The 19,774-nt window shown below is 37.2% G+C and overlaps 2 long non-coding RNA genes across 3 annotated transcripts in view; both read left to right on the forward strand.

Moving 5' to 3' along the window:
• LOC101883647 (uncharacterized) overlaps positions 1–19,774 on the forward strand; it is a 713,507-nt gene that overhangs the window by 178,250 nt on the left and 515,483 nt on the right. The gene's annotated exons all lie outside the window — the stretch shown is intronic.
• LOC147840257 (uncharacterized) lies at positions 54–1,793 on the forward strand. Its single transcript, XR_015511374.1, has 2 exons — positions 54–100; positions 991–1,793. It is a non-coding gene; the product is annotated as an uncharacterized LOC147840257 (long non-coding RNA).

Consider the following 19,774-nt stretch of genomic DNA (forward strand, 5'->3'; position numbering starts at 1 on the left):
ATGTCACACTGATCGGTTTGTTGAAGACGAATCGATTCAACTCTCCGTCCTCCATTCCCAGAATTTCCTGTTCACGGCAGTACAAGGACGGCAGCGCGAGGTAAATAAAACAAGTATTTTTTATGACGTTATGTACATAGAAGTGTTTGTTTAGGTTTTTTTTATATCTGATGTTTGTACCTATTTTTAACAATTACACCCTTTTCACAACACTGTTATGACGCGTTTAACGATCATCAGCATCTAAAATCCTTGAGTTTTTTATATGATTTTTTTAATAAAATAACATTTATTTGTATTTACGTATGCATTATATAATATGATTACATGTGCGAGGTGTTTCAAACAGTGTCTATGGTCATGAGTAAATTAGAAGTTATTCTCTCTTCTTGCTGGCGTTTTCAGTTTCACACTATATTTTTATTTTTCTAATTGTCGAGACAACACCATCGTAAAGTTTTCATTTTATTTGAGCAAAGAAGATTGTAAAAAAAATGTGTTGTACTTTCCCATTCACTGTGCTGAAATGTAAAAAGGGTCCATAACAGTACATCAACCATATTATGTTATCTTTCACTTTATTTAGGACTAATGATGGGTTAAGACATGTACTTTAATCGAAAACTAACCTTAGGGGTAGTTCACCCAAACGTTACATTTACTTACCATTTAATGAGTGACACAGAATTTAAATATGTACACTGAACTGCAAATAATCTTTACTTCAAAGTCTATACTGCCTGCACATATATTTAAGCCTTTTCCCCTCTGCGCTTTAATTATTATCACTATAAATGATCACAATCTCCCATATGATCTGATGATAGTACTTTTGTTTGATAGTAATGTATAGTGTCTGTATGGTATCTGTAAATGTTTAGTGTGTGAAATTGTTGGACAACCACTACACACACATTAAACAGGAAAATAAACATGTCTATAGCTTACTAAAAGCCTTTCTGTCTGTTCATATATTTTATATAAATGCAGAGCAGCAAGACCCATGGGATTTCATCAGCCACTCACCATCAGAGTCCTCAGTGGAAGCTGAGAAGAGCAGAAGAGGAAGCCAAGCAAGAGATGCCAGAAAAAAAGGGGGAAGGAAATAATGTGTTATTTTGCTGTTTGAGTATAGGCAGGCGCAGTGGGTAGCACAATCGTCTCACAGCTAGAAGGTCGTTGGTTCGAGCCTCGGCTGGGTCAGTTGGCATTTCTGTGTGGAGTTTGCATGTTCTCCCCATGTTAGCGTGGGTTTCCTCCGGGTGCTCCCACAAGTCCAAAAATATGTGGTGACATTGGGTAAGGTAAAATTGTCCGTAGTGTATGTGTGTGAATGAGTATGTATGGATGTTTCCCAGTGATGGGTTGCAGCTGGGTGGCTACACGGTGGCACAGTAGGTAGTGCTGTTTCCTCACATCAAGAAGGTTTCTGCATGGAGTTCTCCCTGCGTTCGCGTGGGTTTCCTCCGGGTGCTCCGGTTTCCCTCACAGTCCAAAGACATGCGGTACAGGTGAATTGGGTAGGCTTAATTGTCCGTAGTGAATGCGTGTGAGTGGGTGTGTATGGATGTTTCCCAGAGATGGGTTGCAGCTGGAAGGGCATCCACTGCGTAAAACATATGCTGGATAAGATGGTGGTTTATTCCACTGTGGCGACCCCAGATTAACAAAAGGACAAAGCCGAAGAGAAAATGAATGAGTATAGGCAATGATAGACAAGACAATGTTTGATTAATATGAAGTCTTTTAAAATGCTTATTTATTAAAATAAAGGTTACAAAGTAAAGAAGAAATATATTGTGTGTTTGTATATTTATTTCACTGCCTTCAAGATTTTACATTGTAAACTAAAGGGAACAAGGGGGGAACAAATGTTGTATTTACCCTTTAACTACAGGTAACAAGAGAGGAACAAAGCTTCACTTTAATTTACAACCCTCAAATGTGGTATTTACCCTGTAAGTACAGGTAACAAGGAGGTAACAAGAGAGGAACAAAGCTTCACTTTAATTTACAACCCTCAAATGTGGTATTTACCCTGTAAGTACAGGGAACAAGGAGGTAACAAGAGAGGAACAAAGCTTCACTTTAATTTACAACCCTCAAATGTGGTATTTACCCTGTAAGTACAGGGAACAAGGAGGGAACAAATACTGTATTTACCCTTTAACTACAGGGAACAAAGAGGGAAGAAGCTGAACTTTAACATACTAGTGTATACTTGAACACTAAACTACAGCAGCAGTTTTTATTGATTGAAGACCAAATTACTAGATTTTTCTATAAAGCATCAGCTATACATTTACTGAAATGCAACAGTTAGCCCCCCTGTGCAAACAGCAGTAAAGATGCGAGCCTGTTTTAATCTGCATTGAACCCTGACGGTAGGCCTATGTCATGCAAAGACATTGATGGCTTTGGTGAGATCGACGAGTAAAAATAAGGTAAGTAGTGTATGGAAATATATTTTATATTGAATTGCAGATTTAAAATACATACATTATAAAAGGGTTCATAATTTCACAGGTTATAAACCTTTTATTCATTAAACACCCCATATAAAACCCAAGCACTGAATAAGAGTACTAATGTATTCACGCAGGTGCATATACAGTACATTTGCAGATAGCAATAGGTTGTCACCATCCTTGCATAATTCTTTATATGTATACAATACTTGAAGAAATGTACATCGTAAACTTAATATACTTCTTTGCGTGATGGATATCTTATTGTTACTCCCCTTTTACGCAAACATTATGGTTTATTCTTTTGCAATTTAAAGAAAAGTACAACCTTATTTCACTGTACTTACGCGGATGCTGAATATCTGGTTGCTACCCCCTTATTACCCGAGCATTACAGTTTGTTCCCTTATACTTACGTAAACGTTATTTATACTTACACTATAGGTACAGAAAAGTACACCGTTATTTCACTGTACTTACGCGGTAATTTTCGTGATGAACATCTGGTTGTTACCCCCTTTTTACCCAAGCATTACGGTTTGTTCCCTTATACCTACGCATACGTTCATTATACTTACAGTACGTACAGAAAAGTACACTGTAATTTCACTGTACTTACGCGGTACTTTGCGGGTTGTAAAAGAAAGCGTTACCAAGTATTGCATTGTTTATTGTTATAAGGTGCTGTGTACAAGTGCGTATGAGTAAGTACTGCAAATGTTTATTGCAAAGTAGGGGTATATTTAACTGTTTATGTGGTAGATGCAATGAGGAAAGAAAGTTTTCCTGTGTCTGGCTGTTTTTGTGCTTGGTGCTCTTTAACGTTAACCAGATGTTAACAGTTCAAACAGGAAGTGTGCTGGGTACAAGGCGTCCAGATTGATTTTGCGAGCCCTTTTACTCACTCTGGAAGAGTATAGTTCTTGAAGTGTAGAAAGGGTAGTGCCAGTGATTAGTTCAGCAGTCTGGACTATTTGCTGTAGTCTACAGAGAGTGGTTTTGTTAGCTGAGCCGAACCAGACGGTGATTGAAGTGCAGAGGATGGATTGGATGACAGCTGAGTAAAACTGTACAAGCAGCTCCTGTGGCAGGTTAAACTTCCTCAGCTAACGAAGGAAGTACAGTCTCTGGGCTTTCTTCACAATATGTCTATGTGAATGTCCCACATTAAATCCTGAGAGATGGTGGTGCCCAGGAACCTGAATGACTCTACTGCAGCCACAGTCCTGTTCAAGATGGTGAGTGGGGGGAGTGTGGGGGGTTCTCCTAAAGTTCACTATCAGCGTGTTTTGAGCGTGTTTAGCTCCAGATTGTTGTGCAGCACTATAAAGCTAGCCGCTCCACCTCCTGTCTGTATGCAGACTCGTCACCATTCCGGATGAAGCCAATAACATTAGTGTTGTCTGCAAACTTCAGGAGCTTGATGGAGGGGTCTTTTGCAGTTCAATCATTGGTGTACAGGGGGAAGAGCAGTGGGGAGAGAACACATCCCTGATGGTGCCAATTTTATTCAAACATGTAGAAATGAAACTTTTGAGACCATTGTTGTTTAATTTTACCAGTGATTCCAAAATTGTAATGTAATCTTAAGCTTGGCAAACAGTTTTGGAGAATTGTATGCTTTTTCTTTCAGACAGAATGCCCGAGCATACTGCACAAGAGGTGTTTCAAAGATGGCCACCGAATGAAATGACTTGCCTTAAAGAGACTTTGCTTAAACTAGTAGACTTATTTTAGACTTAGTAATCAGTAATTGCCCAGCCATGCCCTAGCAAACATTTAGACCCAGAGACATGCCTCATGAACCCAATACCAGATTATTTTTGATAATCATGACATTTAACATAGGGTCTTTTAACTGAGACCCTTTGTTGTATACAATAAGGAGCCAAATGGCATCTGTTGACAACATTTCATTTAAATTTATGGAACCTCAATGAATTGCTGTGGCATAGAATGAGACAGTGTGATGAAGTGTTTAAGCCTGTGTGGTTTTATGATGGGAGCTGAATGTTGTTATTACAGTATCCCAAGACGTACCAAGGAATCACAGTTGTTTTTCAAACAGCATAACCTCAAGATGACTCCATGCTCATCTGCTTACTTTGTGGTTTGATGTGGAGGGCTATGTTTTATAGAGCATGTGTCTGCTTTCAAGAAACCTGTAATGAAAAAAAAATGAAAGAAAAAAAAAAGGTTTTTGAAAAAAAAAGGTTGAGGCTTTGTCTTTTTAGATTTGCATTTTACAAATCAAGAAAAATTAAGAAAACAAGAACCCTCCACATAATTTGTCTATGATATTCATTGTATAGGCAAATGAAAATGATATTTAAATATATTAAGAATTCATAGTGATTGTATTATCTAAAATGCATAATTTAACAATTGATACAATTTAAAAACCTTTACTTTGGTATTTTGGCTTCTGACATTTACAGTGTGATATCCAGAGAGGCAATTGCAGATTAGGAAGTGAAGTGGAGACTAAATACAGGCAGATTGCAGTTATGGATGTTGGAGACAACACAGTTTTTTTGACCGAGCTATACCAAGCTATATTGATTCTATTGTAACTTTGTATTTTTGTTTGCATTTCTTCAGTAAACATTTTTAAAAAGAAGATTTGGTCTTACTCCTGTTTTTTGAAATACTGGTTGGTGGAATAGAATCTGCAAAAGGTGGTACATAAGGATTTGCACGAAAGGTGTGCCACTACAAGCATGTGTTACGTGTTTATGATGTTAAAGTGGGATGCTGTAACATTTAAGTGAGACAGGTGTAATGTGTGCGACAGATCAAGAATGAGGCAAGGTTCAGTTACTCTTTTTTAAAGCTTTTTACTCAATAATTGAAACATGTAACAATAATAAATGGGGGGAGAAATAAACACTTATAATTATTATCTTTAAACAAAAACAACGAGTGTAAGCCAAATCAAAGAAATTAACAAAACAAAACAATCCTTAAATCTAATGTCTAAACTAGGCGTCAAAAAGAAACACAAATAAGATCTTTAGTGTATACGACACCCGAACTAAACTAATTAAACTACAAAACTCAAAGTACACGGGTGGCAAAACACTTAAACTAATCTAACAAAACATCAATCTAAACTAAACAAAACAAACCGGATAATTCTGTCAAAGCTTAGTTTAGAATCACACAACAACCATCATATTATGTTACTTAAAGCCAACAAAGTTCAACAAGCAAACTCGAATTACCACAGTAACTGAGATAAATCACTAAATAGACGAAGCATTTGCACAAACAAATTGCGTGGAGCACAAAGGGTACGCCGAGGCAGAGCGCACACCACACACCACACACTGGTCTGACAGGGCTTTAAATCCTTGCGGCTCGTCCTGGGATTGGTGGAACCGGAGTGCGTCATAATGATGATGGACAGAATAATAAACCAATAAGAAACCTAAGGGTTGAGCAAACGGAGAGGAGGGTGAAAAAAAGACAGAAAGAAAACATAAATCATAACACATGCTATAGCAAATCAGTGATCACAATACAAAAACACATGCTAGCACTTGAAGGGTTAGTACTACTTCTGAAAATGAAAATTATGTTATCACTTATTTTTATTTTGGTGCTGTAGAGGCTATTTTCTTTAAAGAGGCTCTCTCTATGATCAAAAAGACAAAGTCTTACCTAAAATGTCTTTTAATTGTTTTATTCTTTGCAAAGGTCACACAATCATACATCATCGGCAGTTTCTGCAAAGTGAGACACAGAATGAAGAGCGTGTTCCTTTTTATCTAGTTTCTCATGTGCACAAGGTCACCAGTGACATACATGATGAATCACAGTTATCCTTACATTCATATTTTACTTTTAGTCTATATTTCAGTCTTACTTTCAACTAGGCCATACTGTTAAAAATACAGGAGTCAAAGTAGTTACTGATGAATAATTGCTTATTTAGCAATCTTTGAAATGTATTACCAAAATCTATTTGGAATCTAATCTTTAAACTAAGATAGCAAGGAAAGGAAAGGGAAGAAACTGATACAGTGGTGCAGAGAGTTTTACGTCAACAAAAAGGTGAACTTGCCTGTTCAAGTTGCAAAAAGACATTTATCGTACAGCATATCAATACCTTAAATTCTCCTTTAATCTTTGTTCAAATAATATACTTAAAGTAGTGTAAAGATTTTCTCAAAGCCGAATAAGTTGATTCGAATGTTATCACTCAATTTAATGGACATTATCAGTGGTTCTCAGCTGATAGATATGGGCCAGTAGGGGCCTTCTGCACTTACTGGTTGGCGCAGAAGGCTGTTATCATCCATCTACATGGTTAATCAGCTACAGATCACATACAGCTGCGGCCGAAAGTTAACAAGAATTATTTAGATTGTTTATTTAATTTCCCAGTTAATTGTATTTTATTAACATCTACCCTAATCCTAAACCCAACTGTCACAGTAATGTAAAAACAGATCTGGATCTGGAGTCTTCTCTATTAATATAGCTGATTAACTACGTGGATGGATGATAACAGCCTTCTGAGACTACCAGTATTGGCCTTCTGCACCCACTGATAGTCTCAGAAGCTATACTAATAGAGAAGACTCCAAACCCATAGCTGATAACGACAGATAATGCCCATTCAATCGAGTGATAACGTTCAAAGTGGGTGCAAAGATACTGAAAACATAACAAAATAAGTATCAAAATAAACTTTACTGAATTCAAAAGAGTGAGAAACAACCATTACAAAAACCTCCCCATCATCATCACTCATCTGCTTGTTTGTACATCCTTTATACCCTATCCTTATCAGTTTCAACTGATCAAGCCTGTGATACCCCAAATCCCTAACATTTCTTTTTTCTCAGACCTCTCTCACAAATCTGCTCCAATTATCTATCATTCATCCCGAACATTACTGCATTGGTATAATATTACCAGCTCAGACTTTAAAAAAATATATTTTTAAATATTAACAAATATGGATTACAAATAATTATTAATGGATTAACTGATACTAAATAACTGAATATTGATTTAAAGCTATAATTAAAAATACAACAATATTGCACGTTTGTAAATTTAAGCTCTCTCTGTACATCCCTCAGAAGCTCTATTACTGTTGCACTTTGTCTTTGTTTACTTATATGGGCACACAGTCCATGCTCCAGCCACCAGGATTTGTGGCACTACTTTTTTGGCCTGAATCCATCTGAATTCACTGAAATCAAGGTATGAAAGCTGCCACTAGGGCATATTTTTAAAAGATACTCCTTTGTAATGAAAGTGTCCATATAGGTAATTCAAAGATACATAATAGTACACAAAATATACCTCTTAAATTTTTATTTATTACATGAGGTATTAATATTTACCATTTGGATAAAATCTTTTCCTTTTGAAGGTACTTTCTCAGAGTCAGCAATAAATGTGACTGTGAGTGCTCTGTGAAATGTGATCTTGCTTTCGATATTCAATTTCAATATTTATCAAACCTGTATTAAAAAAGGTTTTTGTTCCTTGACTTTTTTTGCAGATATAAATATATGTTTATTTAAACGATAAGTTTAACAACTTTTGTTTAAATTTAATTTTAAATGAAACATTGTCATTGTCAATTTTTAGCCCCCCCTGAATTATTAGAGTCATATTTTCCCCCAATTTCTTTTTAATGTAGAGAAGATTTTTTCAGCACATTTCTAAACAGAATAGTTTTTTTAATAACTCGTTTCTAATAGCTAAATTATTTTATCTTTGCCACGATGACAGTAAATAATATTTTACTAGGCATTTTTCAAGACACTTCTATACAGCTTAAAGTGACATTTAAAGGTTTAACTAGGTTAATTAGGTTAACTAGGCAGGTAAGGGTAATTAGGCAAGTTATTGTATAATGATGGAATTATAAATACCTGAAAGGGGCTAATAATTTTGTCCCTAAAATGATTTAAAAAAAAAAAAAAACAAAAGCTGCTTTTATTTTAGCCTACAATTTTTTGACTTTCTCCAGAAGAAAAATATTGACAGACATACTGTGAAAATTTCCTTGCTTTGTTAAACATAATTTGGGGAATATTTAAAATAAATTCAAAAGGGGGCTAATAATTCTGACTTCAACTGTATTGACAGTTGAGCTAAGACCTCAAATACCACCAAATGCTTATTTGTGAGTATAAATATAGCCATCAAGTGACATGAGTTATAGATTTGGCACATTTCAGCAGTGAGTCAGTCAGAAATAAAACACTGCAAAAGAAGTGTTGTTCTAATATGTCATTAACCTAAGGGTTTAAATGCCTCAAAGATAAAAACTAATACACAGAAGCCATTGAGTAAAGCAGTCAGAGCTGTTTGGCCCAGTGAATAGAGATAATCATTTTATAATTGAATTTACAATGACCGCACAAGATTAAACCATTGTACTAATGCATCATTTTTTAAATTGTATCATCGGTAACAGATGGTGAATCATTCAAGAATTTTCACACATGACATTAATGAGTCGATTGATTATTGCACTCAATTATGGTCAAGGAATGACATTTGCTTCACCGTTGCACTGATTGTCAGACTATTGAACTGAGAAATGAATAAACAAACAAACAAAAAGAATTTAATGTTCTGGCTTCAGGGACAAAATACTAGTTTGCTGGTCTAAAAGGCATGTTTTAGCAACTATTATTAGCACTTTTAGCTTCATACAAGTTAGCATACATTGCCCATACCTGTAAATGTAGTGGGATTACCTGTAATAATATAATGTTGTTGTTTTTTTTTCACTTTATTGCACATATTTGGGAAATTAAATGTCTCTATTCTTGTTTTTTTTTTTTTTTTTTGGTCATTAAATATTATCAAGCTCTAAAATGTGTGTGCAGAAGACAACTCTTTTTATTAGTCTTATCAGAGGTATTGGCAATAAAAGGCAATACAACTGATAGATGTTTCCTGTCAGATGGCCTGGTTTAAGCTACAGGCATTTTTTCTTGCCTGAAAAAGCTTTTTTTATGAACTAGACCAGCATTTCAATGACTAATAATTTCCTTAACACATTCACAAAATATGCCCACAGGAAACAGGTGTAATGTAATGCACTTGGCTCATTTCTCATGCGGTCTCACCGCTCTTTTGTTTGATCTACAAGAACACTTGTAATCTTGCACTGTATATAACAGCAATTCTTAGTTCACTCAAAAATGAAAACAATCCTAGTGGTTTTGAAACCTACCGCAATGTGACAGGAGCGATTTGCGGTTTAATTGATAGGGAAAGGGACAATGGATTAAAAAATGTCTTTTGGCTGATTCTGTTGCATTTGCAGCCATACTAATTAATGTACAGTGTTGCCAGATATAGCTGACTTTTTCCAGCCCAGAAGCTGTCCAAAACCCACCCATACGCACAAACAACGGCCAAAATATTAGATTAATATTTAATTAATTTACTTATTAAAATCGAAAATATTCTTTAACTTTAAAATATATTTTACGTTATTCATTTAACTGTCATAATTGTTTAACCAAACAGCAACCAACAACAGCAGTCACAGAACCAGAACACAACCAGGTCACATCGAAACACTGCTCTCTCTCACCCACACACTGCACTTTTTTTTTTAGATTATGTTTTTTACTTTTAAAATCCACTGAGGATTCCACTTAAGGCAAACAAGGCAAAAACAGTCTTCTAAAATCAGTAGTCAAAAATAACAGGCTCAAAGGTCATAACAAAAGGCAGATCAAACAGAGAATACGCTTGGTAAGGCAGCAGATACTGGCAATACTTCACACTGAGTGTTTGGTATGGCCAGGTTAATATGGCCACTAAACAGGAAGTAACCAACGAAGAACTGACAGTCAGAATTCCGGTGAGGGCTCCCTCTGCAGGTTGGATGAGTGGTTGTCAGTTCTGTTTGTTACAGATTCCCCTCCTCTAGGGACACCTCCGGGTGTACATCTTCTAGGTCTACCTCTGGGTCATGGTGCTGGGCAATTGGGTACCGCTGGTGAAAGTTCTGGGTGAGAGATGGGTCCAGTATATCCCTCGACGGAACCCAAGACCTCTTCTCTGGCCCATAGCCTTCCCAGTCCACCAAGAATTGTAACTAACCCCTACTGCGGCGAGAGTCCAAAATCTCGTTAACTGCATATGCAGGTGCTCCATAAATTTCCAAAGGTAGAGGGGGTTCACGGTTCAATAGCCAGAGTCAGACGTTGGGTGGACCGGATTCAGGACGGAAACATGAAAGGAAGGGGAGATGCGGTAATCAGCAGGAAGCTCTAAACGGTATGCGACATTGTTAATTCGGGTCCTAGGGTCCTACATACCTTGGTGATAGCTTCCTGCTAGGTGGTCGTAGTCTGAGGTCTCGGGTTGATAACCAGACTCTCTGGCCAGGTTGATAGTTAGGATGTGGACACCATCTTTGGTCTGCATTGATCCTTTGGGTTCGAATTGCTCTTTGAAGTCTCACGTGAGCGCTGTTCCATACTTCTTCACCCAGTTGGACCCAGTCATCCACTGATGGTACCATAGAAGGTTCACCAGACCAGGGGAACATGGGAGGTTGGAAGCCTAGGATGCATTTAAACGGAGTTAGTCCCGTGGATGAATGTGTAAGAGAGTTTTGAGCTTATTCCGCCCAGGGGAGGAAGTTGCTCCATTTGTCTTGTTCTCTGCTGTAGTAGCTTCTGAGGTAGCGTCCAATTTCCTGGTTTAATCTTTCCACTTGGCCATTAGATTCAGGATGATAACCTGAAGTGAGGCTAACGTTGATGTCTAGTTGTTTGCAAAATGCTTTCCATACTTTGGAAGTGAACTGGAGGCCTCTGTCAGATACTATGTCTTCTGGGATACCATACACTCTGAATACGTGTTGGAATAGTTCTAGGGCAGTTTTCATGGCTGTGGGTAGTCCCTTAAGTGGGATCAGTCTGCAGGCTTTAGAAAAGTGGTCTATGATAACGAGTATTGTTGTGTAGTTATTGGAGTTGGGTAGATCGGTGACGAAATCTACCGTTAAGTGTGACCATGGACGATGAGGGATGGGGAGCGGTTGAAGTAATGCGGATGGTAGCTCTCGTGGTGTTTTTGACTGGGCGCAGACTGCACAGGACTTGACAAAAGTAGTAATATCTTGGTTCATCTTAGGTCACCAGAATGCATTGCGTACCAGGTTTGATGTCTGAGAGATGCCTGGATGTCCTGAACTTAAAGACTTGTGTACCCACTGCATGATTCATAGTCTGAGTGTTTGTGGGACATATTGGTGATTTGGGGGGCATTCAGGAGGTTGTGGATCATCTTGTTGGCCTCTTTGTATTTCTTCCATGATATCCCAGCTGATTTGGGCTATGACTACAGATGGTGGAAGAATCAATACTGGGGTTTGATCCAATTGCCCTTGGTCATATCTGCGAGAAAGGACATCTGCCTTATGGTTCTTGTTGCCTGGGCGATAGGTTACTGTAAAATTAAAATGGGTGAAAAATAAAGACCAGTGAGCCTGTCTAGGGTTTAGTCATCGGGCACTTTTGATATACTCAAGGTTTTTGTGGTCTGTGATAATCTGAAAGGGATGGACAGCTCTTTCTAGCCAGTGACGCCATTCTTCCAGTGCTGCCTTCATGGAAAGTAGTTTCTTGTTGCCTACGTCATAGTTTCCTTTAGCTGCCGTCAGTTTGCAAAAAAAATAAGCATAGGGGTGGAGTTTACCTGGGTTACCATGACGTTGTGATAAGACTGCCCCAATGCCATAGTAGGATGCATCCACTTCAACAACAAAGGGTAGCTCTGGGTTGAGGTGTTTCAGAATTGGAGCGGTGGTGAAGCTGGTCTTAAGTTTCTCAAATGATTTTACTGTTTCTGGATTCCATTTCAACTTAGATAGTTTACCCTTTAGCAGTGATGTGAGGGGGGCCGAAATTAGGCTGTAGTTTCTTATGAATCTGTGATAAAAGTTGGCAAATCCTAGAAATCTTTGTAGCTCCTTCACTGTTTTGGGGAGAGGCCAACCAGTGACTGCCTGAACCTTGGTGTCATTCATTTCCACTCCGTGATGGCTGATAATGTATCCTAGGAAGGAGGTTTTGGACACACTTTCACACTTTTCCAGCTTAGCATAGAGTTGATTTTCTTGTAATCGTGCCAAAACAGTCCTAATGTCTTTGATGTGTTGTTCTAAGTTAGGGGAATAGATTAAAATGTCATCTATATAAGCAATGAAATTTTTGTTCAGCAAGTCCCTGAATATTTCATTTATGAATGACTGGAAGACTGCCGGTGAGTTAGCAAGGCCATAAAGCATAACAAGGTATTCATAGTGCCCCCTAGTGGTCAGGAATGCAGTTTTCCACTCGTCCCCCTCCCGAATATGGATAAGGTTATAAGCACTTCTGAGGTCAAGTTTAGTATAGATACAGGCTTCACGTAGTTGTTCAAGGGCAGGAGGAACCAAGTGAAGAGGGTAACGATATTTGACAGTGATGTTATTCAATCCTCTGTAGTCGATACATGGACGGAGACCTCCATCCTTTTTCTCTATGAAAAAAAATCCTGCTGCTGCAGGGGAAGTAGAGGGTCAAATGTAACCAGAAGATAGGGCCTCCTCGATGTATGTTTCCATGGCTTGAGTTTCAGGACGAGACAGTGGATAAATTTTGCTTTTAGGAGGAGACATATTTAGTAGTTCAATAGCGCAATCCCAAGATCGATGAGGTGGTAGTTGGGCTGCTTTAGATTTGTTGAATACCTCTGCAAATTCTCTATCGGTCTTTGACAGTCACGTGCGTTTGTTGTGTGTGACGTCACGCCAGTGCCATTTTTGTGGTGTAGCTTCGCGAGACAGCTAGAGAGAGACACATAACGAAAGAGAGATACATGCCATAAAAAGGTCAAGCTGGAGAAGTACAAGAAGATCGAGAGTACGTGGAACCGCAACAAACTAAACAAACATGCCAGGTATCTTCATTTTGATAAACTGACTTGCATTCAGGATATAAATCCGCTTGAGATAACGCTCATTTCTAAAAATGACATGTCATACTGTGTATATCATCAATGTCTTAATATACTTTTAGTTTAAACACCATTAAACCACAGTATTTCTAAGTTTTATTATAATAAAGTATTTCATTAGTTACATATAATATTTACATTTACAAACTATTGGACAGATTTTTGTATCCTCAGTATCTTACAAATACGAACAATAAATGTAATGAAAGCAACAGAACAAAAAATGTAAATACTATTATCAATTTATTTCATAAAATACAATGAGTGCATAAAGAACAACAAAAAAACATTAAATAAAATAATACACACACACACACACACACACATATTAAGATATGTTAAACACATTCACATATATGATAAAATCTGAAAACCTGTAACTATTGACTTCCATTGTATTTTTTGGTTTTCCTACAATTCCTACTAAAGATTTTCAGCTTTTTTTCATGATATCTTTATTAGTGTAAAGATAAAAAAATAAATAAAAAACTCAAAGGTTTAGAGCCACTTGATGGCAGCTAAATAGTCACTTTAAATTTGTGGTTGAATTATTTAGTTCTAACTACTGATTGACCTAATGTTTAACTTTGAGCAAAAGCACTTGTTTCAATTTTTTAAAGAGCCCATATTATACATGAAATAGGGTCATATCTTGGTTGTAAGGGTCTCCAACAACAGTCTAATATGCATGCAAGGTCAAAAAACACTTTCATGGTCTTATAATCTGCATTTATTTTTACCTAATTATTCCAGCGACTCTCGTATGAATCGTGCAGTGATTCATTTGTTCCCAAACCCCTCCTTAGCGCGAAGTTAATCTGCGCTGATTGGACCGATGACAGCCTGTTGCGATTGGTCGACTGCCTTCAGTCAGAGAGTGAAATGGCCAATAGCTAATCAGCAATATAAAAAGTAATCACAGTTCATACACGCTCGATAGTGTAGGCGTGGATTTTAGCTGCCACACACACACAAAAACACACACACACACCTCCGGACGACAACGCTCCCGCTTCCGCCCGCACCCGCCAGGTTTTAGCCTGATAACCCGCTCCATTTTCTGCCCGCCGCGCCCGATCCCGCTAGAGCGGGGGAGAACACAACCAAAAATCACCCAGTATACAGTCCAGACAGCCAAGATGTCTGTATAAACACACACACAGCACCAAGCACACAAAGCTCGCTCTCGCTCGCTCTCTCTCTCTCATACGTGCGCGTGTGCACTAACACACACAAGCACCAAGCAGACTCTCTCTTTCTCATTCGCATAGCAATATCCGTGATATTGCTAGACAGCCCGCTCCCGTCCCAAATTAAACCCGTTACCGACCGCTCCCGCGATTTATTCGGAAATTTATTCCCGCGCCGCAGAAATCTGGCGCGGGGACAGCCGCGGGAATGCAGAACTCTACCACGGAGCTCCATAAACAAAGCCGCACGCGTCACGTTTTTAACGTGACTTTGCACGCGATAAGAGAATATAGCCAGTTAACCGGATACAGTACATGCGGTTACAAGTAACAAATCACAAATACAAATACATTTGCAAGCTAGAGTCAACAACTTTAACCGCACGTACTTACACTTGAGAAATGGAAACCCATCCTGACGTCCATCAGTAAGTTACTCTTTACTGATCCTTCCTTTAACAAACGCAGATGAAGTATTCTTTGTAGCATGTAGTTTCCAGAAGTTTCCAGTAGTTTCCAACTGCTTGGTTATAATGCTGATGTTTCATCTTTGGGTAGAGACTCGATATAATATCCATCTGCAGTGTGACTTCAATCGACCGGCATGTTTGTGTGTGTGTTTGTGTTTGTGTGTGTGTGTGTGTGTCTGGGTTTCTGCGTCAGAGGGCGGGGCCTCAGGTTTGAAATCTCCCGGGTTTGCGCGTGCACGTGAATAACTTGGTTTCGTTCGTACGTCATGGCGAAACACCTAATGAATCGGTATCAAGGCGACTCGTTTGAAGCACTATGAGTCGACTCTTTTATAGATGAATCAACTGTTTTAAACACCCCAGCCGGCACACGACCGACCTTCAACGTTGAAATATGGTTGAAATAAGGTCAGTTGTGTTTTGAACGTTGAAATAATGTTGATAGAACGTTTAATGTTGAATGGTTGAAAAACAGCCTGCATATGACAAGGCTTCAACGTTGAAATGTGGTTGAAAATATGTCAGTTGTTGCTTTAATGTTGAAACAATGTTGAATGATAAATGGTTGAAAAAAGTTACAGAAATCCTTGTACAAATCAACGTTGACATTTTTTTATCATGATCTGTATGTTGAATTAACGTCATGGCTTCACCCAACATTCAACATGTTTGGTTACCATGGTATTGGAGGACTCCGCGCACGCGGCGACGCGCAGCGCTTCACTTCACTTAATTACGAACACCTGACCTGCAAGGCAGCAGAATTCAGAAGTAAGCGTGTTTTTAGATGCTTTAACATTTTATTTACCCCCCAATTTTGTCAGTGTATCTTAAACGTGACTTTTGAGGTCTAGTGTTTCGAATTTTGAAGCATTTAAAACTTTCCAGTTTGTTTTTAGTCTTGTTTGCGCTCCGGTGACGCGCAGCTAACCTCGAGGTAATGTCACATGTTTAACGTTAGTCTAAATGAGCGTTTTTATGGCAAATTCAAAGCGATAAACTCCAAACGCAGTTTAAAGTTACTGAGCAACGTTATAAAACAATATCCATTTTATACGCTGTATTATTAGTGTTATTATTACAAAGTTAACTGCTGTCGTTTCACTGTTGTTGTTGTTTTTGCATTTAGACATGTAACTTACTTCAGAGACGCACTAACTTGCACAGCATTGAATGGAAAAGGCTTTGTCCATGTAAGTTTACTTTACCTTTAACTATCTGTTAAATCTTCTTGGTGCTTTGGTTGGTGATATTCTCTTTCTAATCTGTTTGTTTATTGATTGTTAGGCTATGTTGTGATATTATATTGTTATATTGATATTATTATTGTGAAATCATGTTGTGATGTTATACTATGTGACAGTATTGGGGAACAAATATGTATTTAGTGAGAAATTAATGCTTAAATTACACTTTGTATAGTAGCAGATAAAAGGTGTAATGGGTTTTAACTTTCTGAGTTTTCTGGAAGGTCCAGTTGAGGGCATCAAGAACACGCAGATGGCCTAAACCTGTGTCAGCCTGGACAGACTGCAGTTCTGCTACTCCACACCAAGGCTTTTGTATGGATGTCTTGACTGCTACTGTGTTCAAAACAACAGCACCCATTACAGTGAAATTTGTATTAAAAAAAATAGTGATACATGTGTAGCAGGTCCAGTACATGTGATGTCATTGAGAAGTTGTTTTATTAAATGTCATTAAAACAAATAAATAAACATGCTATTTAAATAAATCTAAATATTAAAAACTTGAGGATTAAGATGACAAATGAAATGCATCATCTGTCTTGCGAAAAGGGTCTACTTAAGAATTCTGGTGTTTTCCAACTGAAAGGGATAGTTCACCCAAGAATGAACATTTACTCACATTTTACTCTACAAATGGTTTAAAACCATTATGAGTTTATTTTGTTGAACACAAAAGAGGCTATTCTGAAAAAAAACTAAAAACCTGTAAACATTGACCTCCATAGTAGAAAAAAATACTATAGAAGTCAATGGTTAAATAGATTTGCAGCTTTCTTCAAAATATCTTCTTTTGTGTTCAATGTGGTCAGTAAATGATGACAGAATACAAATTTTTAACTATCCCTTTTATTCTCTGTCCTACATGCAGACTTTTACAGAAGTGCTACTCCTTCTAGAGTTTTTCTCAACCATGTCTAAAAAGCTTTAAACAGCTTTTACAGTACATGTAATGGTTTACAACAACTTGTAATTATTAGATGTGTTGAATGTTTCATGATTCTTTACTGCAGCCTTGGTTAAAAAAAAAAAAAAAAAAAAAAAAAAAAAGCTATTTTTTTCGAGAATCTGAAATTTGAATTCTGGAAATGCTGGCACCGGTGGTGGCGAAGGGCTTCCTGACGACATCACAACTAATTCTTCACTTCTCTTAGTTAGGTCAAAATTATTGAGTGTGGCGATATTATAGGACAAATTTGGATTCAATAAAAATAAATATTTGAATTTCACTTTGTATAATAGCTGATACCAACTTAGTTGTAACCTCGTATTTCATTTATTGCAGGTTTTCTGGAAGCTCCATTTGAGGGCATCAAGGACATACTGATGGCCTAAACCAGTGTCAGCCTAGACAGACAGACATCTATTGCAGTTCTGCTACACAAGACCAAACTCTCTGCTTTTGTATGGATGTCTGACTAGTACGGTGGTCTCTAAAGGTGTAACTGGAGCAAAACAACAGCACCCGTTACAGTGAAATTTGTGTTCAAAAAAGATAGTGATATATCAGGTATAGTAACAGGTCCAGTACATTTGTCATAAAGGTTAAATCACAGAAAGTACTGTAAAAATAACTTGTTTGCCTTTGCCACAACAGGTCATGGTGTGTGCTTACTGCTCGTAGTAAACACACACGCTGATCTAATGCGGGAGAGATATATGCAAACACATTTGTATTTACTGTTTTGTTTTGCCTCACTAAAGTGTTGTTGGAGCTTGGTATGTTCACAGTTGAAATCACTGAAGTCACATGGAACATTTTGACAATGTGTTTTGTGCCTTATCTTGACAATGACCATCTTGGGACCATTGCTGTCTGTAGAGGATGAGGCATTTAATCTAAAATATTTTAGTTTGTGTTCTGAAGATTAACAAGTCTCTGGGATGACACAAGTAATTAATAACAGAACCTATATGAACACTTAATGTGACATGTAATAGTGAAATAGTGGTGCCATTATTATAAGACCCATGTGAACATGCAATTTTTATGATACTAATAATAATAATGGAATAACAAATTGCTTTTACTGTTGTGTTTGTGAGAGAGAATAAAACCATATATTCTACACATTTTCTTGATGATTTACTGAAATATTTGTCTATGTTCCACTGTCACAGGTGCTCAGTTTTGCTGCAGTAATGCTAAACACAATAGATGTACTTTATACAAAAAAAAAAAAAAACTACTAAATATTTAGCATGCAGACCTGCAAAGTGAAGGAGTAATGTCAGGTTTAGATTATAGCATGAGTTTTCACTATTGTGAAAGTGAAGCCATTCATTTACAATGAATTGGAATAGCAAACCTCATTATTGATTTTGTAGGAAACTCACCTGGTGTTTGAGAAATAAATATGTATTTAACTGCTAGACTGATATAGATGTTTTAGTGTTTTACACTTGATTCTTTGTCCCCAGTGCCATCTTTTACCTCAAGTGTTTCTCTCAACCTATAAAACCTCAAACAGATGTAATGTATTTCACTTGTGATTCTTAGTTGTGAGTGATGTTTTTTATTTTATTTTTTTACTGCAGCCACATTAAAAATGGGTATTTTGTAAACTTTGTAAACAGAATTGTATTTTGGAGACTGTGATGGTTGAAGCGTAGTTTAGTTACTTAGTTTAATTTAGTTAGTATCTGTCTTTCTGAAGACGGTAACACTTCACAATAAGGTTGTATTAGTAAGTGTTAATGTATTTACTAACATGAACAAAGAGCAATGAAGCATCTTTCATATAAAGAAAGTACAGTTCATGTCAGCTCAGTGCATTAATGTTAACAAGCATGCATTTTGATTTTAATAGCATCAGGACATATTTCAATTAATTAAATGATTAATAAATGCTGTACAAGTATTTGTTCTTTGTTCATGTTAGTAAACATTAACTAACTTTAATTCATGAAACCTAATTAAAAAGTGACTATTTAATTGTATGCCTTTTTCTGTATTTGAGTGTACAGCATGTATAGTAACCTGCATGGTTTTAATGAACTATGTATGCTGTAAATGTTGCTGTATATTTAGAATAAATGAAATAATGAGGTGTGTATTAAATAAATTGATACACAGACTAAGTTGTGTATTTGTGTCGTGTATTTTTTATTAGTAAAAATTTGTTTGCTATATTTATGGACTTTGCGTTGTATGTAATTTCTATTTAACTTACGTTGAAATGTATGACGGTGAAACAACGTCACGGTATCAACGTTGATCCAATTTGCAAAATCGAAAGGTAATTCAACCTTCATTCAACGTCTACAAAACGACCACAATTCACCCATGAAGAAGGTAAGAGTGAAACAACGTTGTGATTTCAACGGTGAATCACCGGTGGTGGTCCGACGGTGAAACAACGTCACTATATAAACGTTGATCCAATTTGCAAAATCGA

This window comes from Danio rerio, chromosome 16, assembly GCF_052040795.2.
Source record: "Danio rerio strain M-AB ecotype USA chromosome 16, GRCz13ab, whole genome shotgun sequence".
In the NCBI taxonomy this organism is placed as follows: domain Eukaryota; kingdom Metazoa; phylum Chordata; class Actinopteri; order Cypriniformes; family Danionidae; genus Danio; species Danio rerio.